A 17,091-nucleotide genomic window follows, 5' to 3' on the forward strand; every position below is an offset into this window, starting at 1 on the left:
GTTAGGAGGACTCAGTGAGCTTAGGCCTTTAGAAAGTAAAAAAAAATACAGGAGCCTTCAAAGCTGTTTACATCTGTGGCGTGTTACCTTACAAAAGAGACATCACAGTTGTGATTAATTTAAGGATCTACAGGAGAGATTATCTTGAACCATTCGGGTTCCTCAAGGGGGTCACCTGAAGCCTTATCAAAGGGAGGCAGGAGGCACATTCAGTGGAGGTGAACCAGCTGTGATGTCTCAGAGCAAGGTTCCTCCTGGTAAAAGCTGCAAGCCAGGGATGCGCAGCCTCTGGTGACTGAGAAGACAAGGGGCATGTTCTGCCCAGACTCCACTGGAATCCCGCAAGGCCCAATCTCACAAGGTTGGACCCATGACCTCCAGAGCTGTAAGATAATGCACTAGGGTCACTGTGATTTGTTCACCAAGTTTGTGGCCATTTGTTTCTGCAGAAGAACTGACCAAGGGAAAAAAATGTCTAGCAAACTGGGGCACATGACAAGGCTTTTCTCAGGGTTATTCATATTTCCTATTCCCATAACCTTTAGCAACAGGTCAGACACTACCACCAGATCAAATTCCTGTCTCTGGAGACTCCTCAGAAATTAACCCCACCACCATGTTAGTTTCTCCAACTCCTGCCCGTGAAAACCTTATTTCCCACCTATTCACTCATGTGACGGTCCAGCTTTGCCAGTTAGCCCACCTGAGTTACATCATTTAAAAATTTTCAAGCTTTAAAACTGAAAATTAAAAAAATTTTTAAAACTAAAAAATAAAAAAAGAACTGAAAAATTCGGGTGTTTAGAAAATGGGCCAGACACATTGCAAGAGGCTGAGTGCATGCCTTACATGTAGGAGGCTCAAGTTTGATCCCTATTACTTTACATGGTCTCCTGAGCATCAGCAGGAGTGGACACAGTGCTGGGAATAGTCCATGAGCACTGCCAGATGTGGCCCAGAATCTTCCCCCACAAAAAAATGTAAAAGAAAATGCATCAGTCAAAAATACTGGGGCCGGCGAGGTGGCACTAGAGGTAAGGTGTCTGCCTTGCAAGCGCTAGCCAAGGAAAGGACCACAGTTCGATCCTCCGGTGTCCCATATGGTCCCCCCAAGCCAGGGGCAATTTCTGAGTGTGTAGCCAGGAATAACCCCTGAGCATCAAACGGGTGTGGTCCAAAAAAACCAAAAACAAAAACAAAACAAAAAAAAACAAACAAACTTAGAGACCAGGGTTAGATTGATAGCACAGCAACCATGCAACCTTCCATGCAACCAACCTGGGTCAATTCCCAGCATTTCATATGCCCCCCCATCTACCTCAACCTGCCAAGAGTAATTTTTGAGTGCAGAGCCAGGGGTAACTCTCACCCCCAGCACCACCAGGTGCAGCTCAGAAACAAACAAAAACACTTAGAGACCATCTAATGTAGTATATGTGTTTTACAAAATAATAAAGTCAATAGAGGGGGAAATGACGTCCAAATCACAGAGCAATTTGGTGGAGTTGGAACAAGATTTGGAGTCCTTGTTTCCTGGGGAGGACTCCTCTCTCTCTCTGTCTCTATCTCTATCTCTGTCTCTGTCTCTGTCTCTCTGTCTCTGTCTCTGTGTCTTTGTCTCTGTCTCTGTCTCTGTCTCTGTGTCTTTGTCTCTGTCTCTGTCTCTGTGTCTTTGTCTCTGTCTCTGTCTCTGTGTCTTTGTCTCTGTCTCTGTCTGTGTCTCTGTCTCTGTCTCTGTCTCTGTGTCTTTGTCTCTGTCTCTGTCTCTCTCTGTCTCTCTCTCTGTCTCTCTCTGTCTCTCTCTGTCTCTCTCTCTGTCTCTCTCTGTCTCTCTCTCTCTCTCTCCCTCCCCCTTCACCCTCCATGCTCACTCTGAGTTGCCTCCAAACACTGCCTTCTCTAATTTTTTCCCACTTACAGCCATCTATAAAAGGCCCTTCGGATCACCCACAATGCTCAGCTTCCTGACAATCCCCACCCACCACACGAGGCAGCACTCCTGGCCGCCACCAGCTTGGCAGTGGGTAGTAAGTGCACTAACAGGAATTCCCTAGACTGTGCAGTGTCCTTGGCCCATTCCCAGGAGGCCACCACAAGCCAGTCACCCAGCCCAGAGAAATGGCACATTTGGTTTTTGGGCCACACCCGGTGACGCTCAGGGGTTACTCCTGGCTATGCGCTCAGAAGTCGCTCCTGGCTTGGGGGACCATATGGGACGCCGGGGGATCGAACCGAGGTCCGTCCTAGGTTAGCGCAGGCACCTTACCTCCAGCGCCACCGCCCGGCCCCGAAATGGCACATTTGGAATTTGGGGTCAGCACTGGGATGTCTAAGTTTTAGAGGCCTGGGGAGGTATTCAGCCAGTGTGGTATGTTCCCATTTACATTGAGGGGGAGAGCCCTCTGTCATCCCTGCCCTTTCCAGACCTTCCTGCCAGTCTTTGGGGCTTATGTCCTTGCTTTATTGATGAATTGATGAAAGAAAAGGGGTGGGGAGAGACACAGGCTGCTCTGGCCTTAGTTTTGCAACTAGGCAGGTAACTGAACTGGATAAGCTACTATCATATGAAGTTTGATGTTGCTCTTAAAGTTCAAGTTCCTTAGTCTGGCACTTCATGCTTCATGCCATGAGGTCAAAGTGCCCTTATGTCTGGTATTGACAATCCTGCCACCTAAGTACCCCCTATTTTAGTTATTAACCTGCTGTGCTGCCCAAACCCATCCTGCAGGTTGTTTCCCCTGTGGCTTCTGCCTTCCCTCCCTGGAAAAACATTCCCACCTGTATTCTGGCCTCTCCTAATGAACTATCAGGCTTTCTTCAAAATGCAACTTATGGAACCAAAGGTTAAGGTTGATTCCAATTCTGTCCCTGGCACCACATGGTCCCCCGAAGCATCATTGTGTGGTGCAGTCCTGGAAGCCTCCAAGCACCAGGCACTGCAGGGACCTTGCTGCAGCCCATTCTTGGGGTGGAGGGTTCAAATTGAACTGCTGGCCCAGTTAGTTGAGAATCTCCAGAAAAAGCTCCCCACTACAATGTAACTTGAGGGCCAGGTAGATAGTTCAGAGTGCTTTGCATTGCAGAGGTACCAGATTCAATCCCAGCACCAGATGGTCTTTAAGCACCATTGGGAGAAATATCTAACTATAGCATGGCCAAGAGTGGCCTGAAAAAGGCAAAAAATCAAACCAGAAAAACCTACACAAAAGAACATCACTCCAGGGGCTGCATTTGCCTTTCACGCTGCTGACCCAGGACAGACCTGGGTTCAATCCCAGCACCCATATGATCCCCCAAGCCAGGGGCGATTTCTGAGTGCATAGCCAGTAGTAGTAACCCCTGAGCGTCCCTGGGTGTGGTCCCAAAACAAACAAATAAACAAGAATATCACTCCACTTCAGAGAGCTGTCCAGGGCGAAAGGCCTCCCTCTGTGCTCCCCATGACATTGTATGCACCCCTCTCTGAGAACATCTTTCATAGCCCACTAGAAACATTGGTTCTTGGCTGGCGTGGTGGCGCTAGAGGTAAGGTGCCTTCCTTGCCTGCGCTAGCCTAGGACAGACCGAGATTCGAACTCCCGGTGTCCCATATGGTCCCCCAAGCCAGGAGCGATTTCTGAGCGCATTGCCAGGAGTAACCCCTGAGCGTTACCGGGTGTGGCCCAAAAACTAAAAAAAAAAAAAAAATAAATGTAGAAACATTGGTTCCAATATCTCTCACCCTTGACTCAAGTCTTTCTCCTGTTTATAGTCCAGAGGGGCAGGGGAGACAGCTGTGGAAAGACAGATGTTTCTTTAGAATTGTGTAACATGGAACAATGAACAGGAGAAGACAGAGTGTATGGCAGAAAGTATAGGCTGTGAGTTCAGGGCTGGTTTCCCAAAGGAAACTGCTTCCTAGCTGAGAATGTGTGTGAGCAGAAGAGGCTTGATGAAGGCTAGAAGGATGTCTTGGGACCAGCAATATAGCCCAGTGGTAAAACATTTGCCTTGCATATGTGATCCTGATGGAAGGAAGGAGAAAAGACAAAAAAAGAGAGAAAAAAAGGAAATATCTTATTAAATTTTTGAGAAGGAAAGAAACCTGCATATTTTAAAAAAGCAGCCAGGGTGGCTGGGGTGAATGAGATGGTATAAAAGGAAACTAGGAAACCGTGACACATTCAATCATACAGGGTGTAATGGGCTGTATTAAGCATCCTGGTGGATATTGGGCCCAGGGCTAACAATATGATTGGTTCTACTTTCATGTATGTTTGCTCTATTTCCACAAGAAGAATGACTGCTTTAGCTTTGTTTGTTTGTTTGTTTGTTTGTTTGGGTCACACCTGGCAGCACTCAGGGGTTACTCCTGGCTCTATGCTCAGATATATATGCTCCTGACAGGCTCTAGGGGGGACCATATGGGCTGCCGGGATTTGAACCACCGTCCTTCTGCATGCAAGGCAAATGCCTTACCTCCATGTTATCTCTCCGGCCCCTGCTTTAGCTTTTATACTAGAAATCATTTTAAGCAAGATGAGGGTGGGAATAACACAATCTGCATTTTGTTTACTTTATTTTATTTTGGGGGACCACACCTGGCAGTGCTCAGGGGTAATTCCTGGCTCTGTGCTCAGAAATCACTCCTGGTAGGCCTGGGGACCATTTTGGATCCCGGGGATTGAACCCGGTTGGCCACATGCAAGGAAAATGATCTACCGCTGTGCTATTGCTCTGGCCTCCATTTTTGTTTCCTTTAAAGTTTTTTTTGGGGGGAGCCACACCCGGCGGTGCTCAGGGGTTACTCTTGGCTATCTGCTCCGAAATAGCTCCTGGCAGGCACAGGGGACCATATGGGACACCAGGATTTGAACCAACCACCTTAGGTCTTGGATCGGCTGCTTGCAAGGCAAACACCACTGTGCTATCTCTCCAGCCCCTATGTTAAAGTTTTTAAAGTTAAACATTTCATGCATTCAGAAAGGCATAAATGATAATGAAACAAACTGAATAATTGCTAACCAATATTGTCAAATCTTAGCTTTTGCCATATTTGCTGCAGCTGGAACTGACCCCAGGGCAGTCTTATTTTTGTAAAATTATGGTTGCTGTTTGAAGAAAGGGTTGAGGTGGACAAGACAGGCAGATGTGGGGAGTGTCTCAAGTCCAGATGCAGCAGGACAGATGTTGAGACTAAGCTGGAGGGGAAGACAGGACACAGGAGGTGGAGTCGCTGGGTCCTAATGACTAAGGCTCTTAGAGCAGGTAAAGAAAGGAAGAGGCAAAGGGTGATTCCCCTCTTTCAGGCCTGGAATTTTGGGGCATAAAGAACCCTGCATAAAAGGGTTAATGGTAGGTAGGAGTGATAGTTTCAGTGGTGGGCACTTGCCTTGCACAAGTCAATCTGGGGTCGAATCTCAGCATCTCATATGGTTCCCCCAAGCACTGCCAGGAGTAATTACTGAGAGTACAGAACCAGGAGTAATCTCTCAGCATTGATAGGTGTGAAAAAACAAACAAACACACACACACAACCCCAAAGTAAAACCAAATAAAACCCCCCATAAAGAATTAGTGGTCTAAAATTGAGTTTTAGATTGTCATTACTAACCAAAATTGTTAGTAACAGTGCTTTTCCCCTCCCTACTTGGTAAAACTAATAAATGTAATCATTGATAAAAATATTTTCATTTATTTATTTACTTATTTAGGTCACACCTGGTGGTGCTCAGGGGTTACTCCTGGCTCTGCACTCAGAAATCACTCCTGGCAGGTTCGAGGGACCATAGGGGATACCAGGAATTGAACTGGGTCCGTCCTGTGTTGACCACATGCAAGGCAAATGTCCTACCACTGTGATATCGCTCTGCCCTCCCTCAAATCTCTTTTAAATATACTGCTTTGCTGTTATCCTCTATATCATTAAAGCCTGATTTAAAGGTGCAAGGACATAGCTCAATAGTAGAGCACTTGCCTCATAAAAGTGTAAGGCTTTGCATTTGATTTTGTTTTTGTTTTTGTTTTTAGGTCACACCCGGCAGTGCTCTGGGGTTACTCCTGGCTCTATGCTAAGAAATCGCTCCTGGCAGGCTTGGGGAACCATATGGGATGCCGAGATTCAAACCACTGTCCTTCTGCATGCAAGGCAAATGTGCTACCTCCATTTTGTTTTTGGGTTGCATTTGATTTTTGACTCTACCAAAAAAGAGGACTGGAGTGATAGTACAGTGGGTAAGATGCTTTTCTTGCATATAATCTGATCTCTGACATCCCATCTGGTCCCTGAAGCACCTCTAGGAGTAATCTCTGAGTTCAGAGCCAAGAGGAAGCTCTGAGTACACCCAGGTGTAACCCCAAAACAGAAATGAAACAGAAAAATACCCACTACAACCAAATGCATGGGGACCAGGAAGATAGCTCAAAGGCCTACTATGCATACTGGGTTCGATTCCAGGCACTGTGTGGTCTCCTGAGCTCAATAGGAAGCACCCCTTAAATTGAGTCAAAAGTTACTTCTGAGTATCACTGGATGTGCCCCCCCCTCAACGAAACAACACAAAATGAAACACACACAAGTGTGTGGAGTAATAATGAAGAAAAACCAATGAAGGAATTAAGAACTGTTCAATTCAATGCCCAGAGAAGCCAATGATTTTTGTTTCAAAAATCTCTTAACAGAGGAGGGCCAGAGTAAGCATTACAATTTGTGTTTAGGGGCTGGAGAGATAGCACTGTGATAGGGCGTTTGCCTTGAATGCGGCCGACCCAGGATGGACCTGGGTTAGATTCCTGGCATCTCATATGGTCCCCCAGTATGCTGGAGTGATTTCTGAGTGCAGAGCCAGGAGTAATCCCTGTGTGCCGCTGTGTGTAGCCCAAAAACCAATAAATAACTCAATCAATAAATAAAGTTAAAAAAAAAAAAAAAAACTTCTATTGAGATCAGAGGCCCTCCTACAGGTATGCAGTCCTACGCTGAGCTCAGAAAAACAAAGCACTCAGGGCAGAGCTCAGAATGCAACTCTCATCTCCCACACTGTGCAGCTCTGCTCAAACCTTTAATGGCTCCCCTTGACTCTGGATAAAAGCCAGCTTCCCAGTCTGCTCTCAGCTTCCCTTTCCAGTCTCTTCTCATGCCTCTTACTGGAAACAGTAAGTAACTTGATGCTCCAGGCACAGCCAACAGGGCTCTAGGCTCAGACACGTGCGGAACCCTGCAAGGTGAAGGGACTTTAGAGGTATGGCTGTCCTGTCCTATAGCTCCTCATAGCACTCTGTCCGCCTTGGGCCTCCAAGCTCCAGTGTATAAAATTGACTTGGGGGGTCGGCGAGGTGGCGCTAGAGGTAAGGTGTCTGCCTTGCAAGCACTAGCCAAGGATCAGGACCTCGGTTCGATCCCCCGGCATCCCATATGGTCCCCCCAAGCCAGGGGCAATTTCTGAGCACTTAGCCAGGAGTAACCCCTGAGCATCAAACGGGTGTGGCCCGAAAAACCAAAAAAAAAATTGACTTGGGGTTAGAGAGATAGTACAATGGGTAGGGTGTTTGCCTTGCACATGGTCCAGCTAGGTTTGATCCCCAGCATCCAACACAGTCCTTGAACCCTACCAACAATGATTCCTGAGCACAGCGCCAGGAGTAAGCCCTGAGCACTTCCATCTGAGGGCCCAAAACAAAAAAACAAAATGGACTTTAAAATGTTTATCAAATATCTAGAATGTGTGAAGTACTGAGGAATCACAGTTGAAGTCTGTGAGGAGTTGATTCATCTTTTAAGTTTGTTTTTTATGTTTTGGGGGTCACACCCAGCTCAGTGCTTGAGGACTATTCCTGGCTCAGTGCTTGAGGAGGAAAGTTATACTTTGTGATGTTTCAGGGGAAGCATGAGAGGACAGGGATTAACCCAGGGCTGCTGCATGCAAAGCACATGCTCCAGACTTTTCAGCCCTTTTCTCAATCCTGTTTCTTCTCTTTCTGAGTCCAAGTGACATGATATCACAAGGTTAGGCATTCCCTAAAGGTAATTTATTTGGTATAATCATAATTTGCTTTTATTTGCTCTGAAACTATCTCTTTCAATGGTTGAAGTGGACATACCTAAAAGTCGAAAAGATTAGCTTAAGAGGCTATTACTGTAATTCCAGAATAGGACAGTTTGGTGCAGAGGGGAAAGCACTCAGAGCAAGAATAGAAAATCCATCTTCCGATCCTGGCTTTAATGTTTATTAGTGACATGTGGGTCCCTGTATAAGTGCTGGGCAAATCATCTAATCGCTCTGAGTCTCCACTTGCTCATCTACAAAATAAGGACAGTCTCTTTCCTATCTACTCATGATCAAGTGGGGCCACACACATGCCACACGCATCCAGGAAGGCTCTTAAAGTCATAGGGGAAAACCACAGTACTAATAAGAGAAACAAATGAAAAATCCAGCAATCTAGAGCCAGGTTAGAAAAAAAAAAAAAAGAATTTCCTAGCAGAATTTTTTTTCCTGATAAAAATAAGTTTATAGTTTATACCAGGGGCCAGGATCACAGTAAAAGAAATTTCTCACTTGGGAATCTGTTAGTGCTTTGGAATGGGCCGATCCCACCCCTAGACTTTCTCAGGAGTCTAACTTCCCTGACTAGCTGCAAACTAAAGCATATTCTCCATCTGTTCAGAGAAGCGCCCTTGGCACTGGTGAGGCAGGCAGGATTCCATCAGGCAGGGCTGCTCTGTCCTCCTGGGATAGGCTGACAGGCCTGTCTCCTGCCTCTACCGACCTTTCTCTGATTTAAATTGGAAACTAAGAGCATCAAAAAAATCAAACCAAATAAACCCAAAACCCAACTATTAGTGGGGCATGCAACTGAGCTAATTAAGAGAAAGAGGCTTTAAATAAACCAAAAAGCAGGAAGCCAATTAGAGAACTGGTAGGACCCCTGATGTGCAAAATACAAAATCTAGACTCAGAAAAGCAAAGGGAAAATGGGCTGAATTTTTGGGCTTTGTGTTTTGGTAATAGAAGATCAGAGGTATTAGAGAGATATAGAGCAGGTAGGGAGCTTGTCTTGCATTCATCCGACCTAGGTTCAATCCCCAGCACCCCATATGGTCCAGTGAGCCCACCAGGAATGATTTCTGAGTTCAGTCAAGTGTGGTCCAAAACAAACTAAAACAAAAAACAAAAAGATCAGAGTTAGGCAAGGCCAAATAAAGTACAAAAGATCAGAGATATGCAAGGCCAAATACAGTAAAAATGTACTACAAAGAACTCAGGAGACAAGGGAAAACTTCCAATCCTGACTCATATGGCAGGTTGAATTTTGAACATATCTCACACATCCTTGCAGGAAGCAGCTACCAAGCTCTACTGTATATTCGTGGTCTCCAGGTCATGGCCATATCTCAGTTTCTTACTATTGTATATCACCCTACCTTATATTATGAAGAACATTATGAAGAACATCAATAAGGGGGAGACTGAAAAGTAATGCCAAAATACATAACCTCTATTTTCAATGGAGTGATGTGTATGTGTGTGTGTGTGTGTGTGTGTGTGTGTGTGTGTGTGTGTGTGTGTGTGTGTGAGGAACAAGTCCTCTCAACAAGAAGGGCTTCAGAAGAGAATTTGGAGAGGTTGGGTAAATTCTGTGGTGCTTGGTGCTTGGCACTCCTTATAAAGTGGTGAGGGTCATTCCTGGCAGTGCTGGGGGAACCATGTGGTGCTAGGGATTGAGTCAGAATGTGAGACAAAAATTTTAAGCCCTGGACCATCTTTCCAGCTTCATGTTCTGCCTGAAGTTCTGAATCATGTAACTTTGCCATCAAGGATAGAAACCAGAATCATTGAGTGCTTGTTGAGTCATTACAGTGAGCACAGAGAGCTGGGCATGTTAGCTCTGAAAATATAGACCTTTTGGTCTATTTTGCACCCTCCAATAATGTTTCAACAGCACCATGGTAAGATTATCTCCAAATCTGTTCCTGAGAAGAAATGATAAAAGAAGTTAGAGAATGCTTTCTTCAGAAGAAGGTCTTTGGCAAAAACTTTTACTAAAATCTGTTTTGGTGTTTACTCCAAGTTCATTGCTTAGGAGAAACTATACAAAGCCCAGGAGCAAACTCATGCTTCCCGAATGCAAAGCATGCATTCCAGGTCTTAAAGCTACTTTCCTGGTCTTGGGCTGAGTTTTAAGAAAAGATTGCAGATGAGAAAAAGTGGAGGGTAGTCCTAAACAGCATGTGCAATGCCCAGAGAAGCATTCCTCTAGAACAAAGGGGAGACATGCTGGGCTGCAATAAGATTATGCACCTGGAAGGGCAGTTTTCTAGTTAGGCTGTAGGGCAGATTCTGGCTCCAGAGGCATTAAGATAGAAAGAGGAGTAAACATCCTTATCGGCTGACTGAAGAGCAACAGTATTTCTATAAAGTTTCATCCATGTGATCTATTAGTGTTAAAGAAAAGAATCATTGAGTGAAAATTATTGAGAGAAGCAGTGGGTATAATCCACCTATCTTTGGGAAGTTTGGGACAACCTATTAGAAATAAAAAATTGAGTCATGGTGAGCTCAGGGTAGTGTTTTTTTTTTTTTATCAAGGCCTGAGGGCTGCTTTGGTATCAGCAAATCAGAAAAGGAAATCAACGGTCATTGATCTGAAGAGAGAGAGAGAGGTTAAGAGTGCAGAGGGCTAATATACTATGCCTGGACATATCTTTAAATGTCCGATGTGATCCTGAAGGAGTAGAGGAATACTTACATCCTATTAAACCTTCCCTGCCTGGAGGCAGGAAATGCCATAGTAGTGAGTGGTGGGAAGGGAAGGCAAGGTACTGAACAGAATAAAAAATGGCAAATACGCACCTGCCATGTGGGAAGAAGTCAAGGGATTCTTTTCACTTGGATGAAAAGAATGCACAGGGTCAGAGCAATAGTACAACAGGTGGGGCATTTGCCTTGCATATGACCCACTTGGGTTCAGTCCTCAGCATTCCATATGGTCCCCTGAGCCCACCAGGAGTAATCCCTAAGTGTAGAGCCAGAAATAAGCTCTGAGCACCACCCAGTGTGCTTCAAAATTAAACAAACAAATGGAAAAAGAATCCACTAGGAGGGCTCTGTGTTCCAGGTGATCAATTTTTAACCTGGAAGGGACTAGAGGGCTTCTAGAATTGTTTCCTACAGGCCACATGTAGTACAATCAAGAAGCAGGCAGAGGCCTGAACACCAATGAAGAAACTCCTCCCTTTGTGGAAGATTTCAGTATCCTCACCTCTGGGGACAGTGGTCAGAATTATAGCTATTGAAAGGGCCATTAAAGTAAGTTGGAGGAAGAAGGTAGTGATTCTGGGGATGGCCTATTACTAGGGAGGCACTTGGGTGTGGTAGACACAGCTGAAAGAGGTAAAATCATCCAAGCCTACAAGACTGAGAAGGGCAAGGGATGTGCAAGAACAAGCTTCTTCCTCAATCCTTATACCAAGTGAGTAGCTGTCACTGTCTCTTGAAACACCATTAAGAATTAAGGGATGGGGCCAGAGCAGTGGCACAACCAGTAGGGTGTCTCTTGAGTGTGCTAACGTAGGACGGATGACAGTTTGATCCCCCAGCGTCCCATACGATCCCCCAAGCCAGGGGCGATTTCTGAGTGCACAGCCAGGAGTAAGCCCTGAGTGTCACTGGGTGTGGCCCAAAAACCAAAACCAAACCAAACCAAACCAAAACAACAAAAACAAAAAAAGAATTAAGGGATATCAGAGTTGACATCACCTTCCTTATCTTTAATTTATAGGTGCTAAAAAGGCCAGAGAAGGCAAGGAAATAGTCCAACGTCACAGAAGCCAGTAGGGGCCATGGTCAAAATAGAGCCAGGAATCCTAAATACTGGGCCAGGGGCTTTCCATACTACTACTGTATGCACTAGCAAAAGACTCATAGAATCCTACTTTTTCTTCTCTCTCTCTCTCCCTCCCACCCCCCCCCCCCCCTCTCTCTCTCTCTCTCTCTCTCTTTATTTTGTAAATAAAATGTTTTTGTTTTGTTTTGGGCCATACCTAGTGATGCCTAAGACTTATCAGGAATTACTCCTGGTGGCAATTGGGGGATCATATGGGATGCCATGGTTTGAACCTAAGCCAGCCACAGTTGCAAAGCAACTACCCTATCCACTGTACTAATTTTTTTGATTTTTTTGTTTTTTGCTCTTTTTTCCCTTATCCACTGTACTATTAGTTCAGCCTAGGAGCCTCCTTTTTCTCTTTTGAGATGCCAGGGATTGAATCCAAGATTCATACATGCCAGGCACTCTACCACCGCGCTGCCTCCCCAAATCCTAGGATCCCGTTTTTTATAGGACACTCTATAAAACACTACCTTCACATGAGAGGAAGCTGAGAACCCAAACTGACTAGAGGGTTTCCACTAAAAGTCAAACAGACCTTTGGGAAATAACCAGCAACGGACACTTCCTACACATCCTGATTTTAGAGTTCCTAAAAAGCATCCCTTTTAGAAGCTGGCTTTCTCTTCTAGAAAAAATGTATGTCGAAACATACAAACACAATTTTGCACAAATTTCAGAGAATGTAGGGACCTCCTGAGTCCCATGCTCTTGTCTCCCTGTTCCAACAGGTTCTTTGCAGTCTTCCCATTCCAACATGCACACTCCTGTCAGGATTCCCAAATCTCTCTGATTTCCCTCCACAGCAAGCAGTGTGCCAATGTTAGGACCAGAGTCTCAGGCCCTGAGGTGGAAAGAGAGCCCTGAATAAATGGCCTAGTATCACCTGTCCCTTTGTGCAACCAAGGATAATGTCCTAGTTCAAAGAGCCGGAGCCTCGAGTTCCCCTGTCTGGTGTGGACTCCCAATTCCGTCATTCACTACTCGCGTGACCTTGTTAGATCTCGGGGGGGGGGGTCTATATCCTCATCTGTCACAGGGCCATGAGAGTGACAAAGATGTTGTGAGTGCTCACGAGGCTCCAACCACATAACTCGGAAAAAAAAAAAAAAAACCAGCACAGCGAGCCCTGGATAAACGCGAGGCATATTTCCATGCAGGTTTTATGCATGCCTGCACCCAGTCAGTTCCCTCCTGGGTTCGAGCTTGCACAGGCCAGGGAACAGCAGAGCCACTGAGCTCACCGCCTCTGCGGGTGGAACAGCTCAAATTGTTAGAAACTTCTCCCCGTGTGGAGCTGAAATGAGCCTTCTTTGCAACCCCTACCCGCACCCCGCCGGCCCCGGTTCTGCTATGTGGGGCCACAGCCGGCCAAGCAAGTCCATCCTCCCTCCACGTGATAAGCCTGCTACTCCCCCGACAGCCATCCAGACCTTGTCCGGGCTCGGGGCCCGCTCCCCCGGCTCCCCAAGCACCCCCAGGGCTCCCTCTTCTCCAGCTTGCACACCTTCGGCTGCTTCTCCCAGCCCACAACAGGCTGGCGGCGCTTACTATTTACTCCCAGGCGTTGTACGTGATGTGTACCGCACAGAGTCATGCAGGCCATGCGCCCACCCTCGCTCGGCTCCGCACCCTCCCCGCCGCTGTCCGTGGTGCTGAAGCGGCCCGGCCCGCTCTCTGTCCGCGGTGCTAAAGCGGCCCCGGCGATGCGTGGCGCGGCCCGGCTCCGAGCCCTCCAGGCCCCGTGCGCCCCCACTCCGGCCCGGTCCCGGCCCCCGGCCCCGGCCCCGGCCCCGCGCGCCGTCCCACCTGCCCGGCGAAGGGCGCCTCCGCCTCGGCCGCCCCCGCCGCCGCCCGCACCGCGCCCGGGAGGCAGCAGAGCGCGGCCAGCAGCAGCAGCAGCAGCAGCCGCCGCCGCCCGGGGGCCCGCCAGCGGTTCCAGCGTGGGGTCCGGCCCGGCGGCGGCCCCGGCGCGGCCGGCTCCTCGGCCATCCCCCGCGGCGGGGCCCGGCTGCCCGGCTGCGATGGCGGCGGCGGCGGCGGCTTCCGACCGGGTCCTCCCGCTGCAGCCGCTGCGGAGCCGCCGAGTCACGGCGCCGCGGACGCGCGCCCAGCCCGCCCGTCTCCGCCGCCGCCGCCGCCTCTTCCTCGGCCGCCAGCGCGCCCCCGCCTCTGCGCGCCCCGCCCCGGCGGCGGAGGGCAGTCGGGGGCGCGGGGGCAGCACCCCGGCCGGACCTGTGCGCGCGCCGGAGCGGCCCTGGGCGGCGGGGAGCCGAGGCCCAAAGCGCAGCTCCCCGGGCGGGGCCGCTGGGTGGGACTGGGAGAGGGGACCTGGGGGGCCGCCCTGAGCCCCGAGGCCGCGGGAGCACCGGTGGACCCCGAGCTGGAGCCTCTAGGTCGCAGTGGGGCTGGGGATGTGTGTGTGTGTGTGTGTGTGTGTGTGTGTGTGTGTGTGTGTGTGCGGGGGGGTACCCGGGACTCCAAAGCCAAAGGATGCGCCCTAGGAGACGGGGATGGAAAAGGAGGTGAGAGGTGGGGGGGGTCTGAGACCCCCTGGAGGCGAGCGTCTGAGAGTCAGCCCCGGAGAGGGGATTGAAGAGCCGCCCCGAGCTGAAGGCAGCTTTGGAGGGTCTGATGAGGAGAGGGCGTCGCTGGAGAAGAGGGTCTGCGGAGCCGCCCTTGGCAGGGAGAGCGAGAGAGCAATGACTAGAGGCGAGGAGCATGTAAGGAACTGTGAAGGGGGACGGGTCTGAGAGACAGGCGGTGAAATTAAGGTGGAACTCGTTTTCCTGCGAGTGGGGGGTCTCCACCACCAGAGGAAGAGAGAGACCACCCACTGGGGAAGATGGACTCACATGCAAGCTAGAACCCTGCTTAGTGTGCACTTTATGTGTGTGTAGTTTCCTGGGCTCCCTGGACTAAAAATAAAGATGGGAAGAAAGGAAGGAGAAGAAAAGATGGAAGGAAGGATGAAAAGGGAAGAAAAGATAGAAGAGAAGGAAGAACGAAGGGATGGAAAGATGGAAAGGAAGGAAGAATAAAAAGGGAAGCAAAGATGGAAAAGAAGGAAATATGGAAGGAAGGAAGGAAGGAAGGAAGGAAGGAAGGAAGGAAGGAAGGAAGGAAGGAAGGAGGGGAGGAGGGGAGGAGGAAGGGAAGAAGGCCAGAGTCATAGCACAGAGCATCGATAGGGCATTTGCCTTCATGCAGTTGTGGCTGACATGAGTTCAGTCCCTGGCATCCCATATGGTTCCCCTAGCAATGCCAGAAGCAATTCCTGAGAGCAGAGCCAGGAGTAACTATCAGTGTGGCCCCAAAACAAAACAAGAAAGAAAACAAATGCAAGGAAATACAAGGCAGCAAACTCCAAAGGTTAAAAATGCTATAGGTCAAGGGAGCCTTGATGGGGATTAGGAAGTGAGCACAGATGTGTGGTCCTAGACCTCTAGCTGAGCCTTGCTGCAGAGGCTGGATTTTAAGAAGGGAAGGGTAAGGAAGAGGGCAGGCACTTATCAAGTGAAGTCTATTAGGGAGGTGATTGTGTTGTAGATCTCTGGAGGAATCAGATGCCTTTAGGAAGGTTCTGGGAAGTGGAGGACATGCATTAGATCTAGGTTCCTAGTAGCAGGAATTAGGATATAATTCTCTGAAGGAAAATGGAAGTGGTGATGAAGAAAGGTGTGTTTGAGCAGGTTGGTGTATGAAAAGTGATGTTTTATGGTGGCCTGGTAATTTGGATCTGTGCATAGAAAATAATCTTCAGGGTCAGACAGGTTTGACTTGCTTTATTTTTCCCCCTTTTTGGGGTGTGTGTGGGGTAAAGTAGGAGGACCGGATCCCAAGTAATGCTCAGGAGATAAGCATGAGGAGATGGGGCACAGGTAATTCTCAGGCAATTGGTCTTGAGAATGTGATACTTTGGGGTTCTGAGGGATACCTGGACCACCCCAGTGTGCTGTGCCCACAAGCTTAGGAGAATTGTGTGGTGGCAAGAATCGAACCTTGGTTGGGAGTATGCCAAGCATGCACCATAATAGATGTTCTATCTCCTGGCCCCTCTATTTTATAGGTAGGATGACATTCTAGCATTTAATAGGTGTCCTGTATAGTTCCCCTCCAAGCATTAAAGATATGACTAAAAGAAAGAGACATTATTTGAGAAACTATTGGAGGAGTACAGATGTCAGGAAATTATAGCAATACTGATGAGCATTTATTAAATTCTTATTAGGTATCAAGTTCTTTATAATATCTCATTTATTTATTTATTTATTTTGTAGGGGCCACATCTGATGGTGCTCAGGGTTTACTCCTGACTCTGCATTCAGGAATCACTCCTGGTGGGCTTGAGGGACCATATGGGGTACTAGGGATCAAACTTGGGTCAGCTGCATGCAAGTACTTGCTGTAATATTGCTCCAACTCCTATACATCCCATTTAGTCCTTAAAATAAAACCCTATAAAATAAATACATGCTATAAAATAAATAAGCCCTATGTGATGCTATTATTACTCTCCATTTAAGATAAGGAAACGGACTCTCTGGATTAATTTGCTAAATTCACATGATTTGTAAGTGACCAAATTGGAGCACTCTGGACTCAAACCCCATTTTTTCTATGATGAGAAAGAGAGAGGAAAAGACATTGGGCAAAGAAGAGGGAAAGACCCGCAGCCACATTCAGTCCCACAACCTCCACCATATAAGAGACCCAGATTCATAGCTTCATGACTGATCTTGAGAGAGATGCCAAGCCATGTCAATGAAAGCTCACAAGTATACTAGTCTTCGGGCTGAAAACTCTGTGGCCCCCTTCAGCAGGTGGTGGGTTATAGGTGCTGAGAATCATACCAGTTCTACAGATCCTGAGCTCCTTGAGTGCTTGATTGCATATATGGCCTCATAATACCTCCACATTTCACAATACTGGGACTGAAGATATAGTATAATGGGTAGTTTGCCTTGCACTCAGCTGACTTCAGTTCTATTCGATGCATCCTACATGGTCCTAGCACTGCCAGGAATAATTCCTGAGTGCAGAGTCAGGACTAACCCCTGAGCTCTGCTGACTGTGATTCAAAACAAAACAAAACAAAACAACCCAATAGACAAAAAGCCCAAATTCTACAATACTGACAGCCTAGTGGGAACACAACAAATTAGACAGGATAGTAACATAAAACCCACCAAGCTTAATAGGTGAAAATACACAGAAGGTTCA

At 47.7% G+C, this 17,091-nt stretch overlaps 1 protein-coding gene across 1 annotated transcript in view; it reads right to left on the reverse strand.

The window, feature by feature from the left end:
- MMP24 (matrix metallopeptidase 24) overlaps positions 1–13,821 on the reverse strand; it is a 51,017-nt gene extending 37,196 nt beyond the window's left edge. The window contains exon 1 of the mRNA XM_049779280.1: positions 13,678–13,821. The gene's annotated coding sequence lies outside the window, so the exon portion shown is untranslated. The remainder of the gene's footprint in view (positions 1–13,677) is intronic.
- Between the last annotated feature and the right edge of the window lie 3,270 nt (positions 13,822–17,091).

The sequence above is a fragment of the Suncus etruscus genome, chromosome 9 (assembly GCF_024139225.1).
Source record: "Suncus etruscus isolate mSunEtr1 chromosome 9, mSunEtr1.pri.cur, whole genome shotgun sequence".
NCBI lineage: Eukaryota > Metazoa > Chordata > Mammalia > Eulipotyphla > Soricidae > Suncus > Suncus etruscus.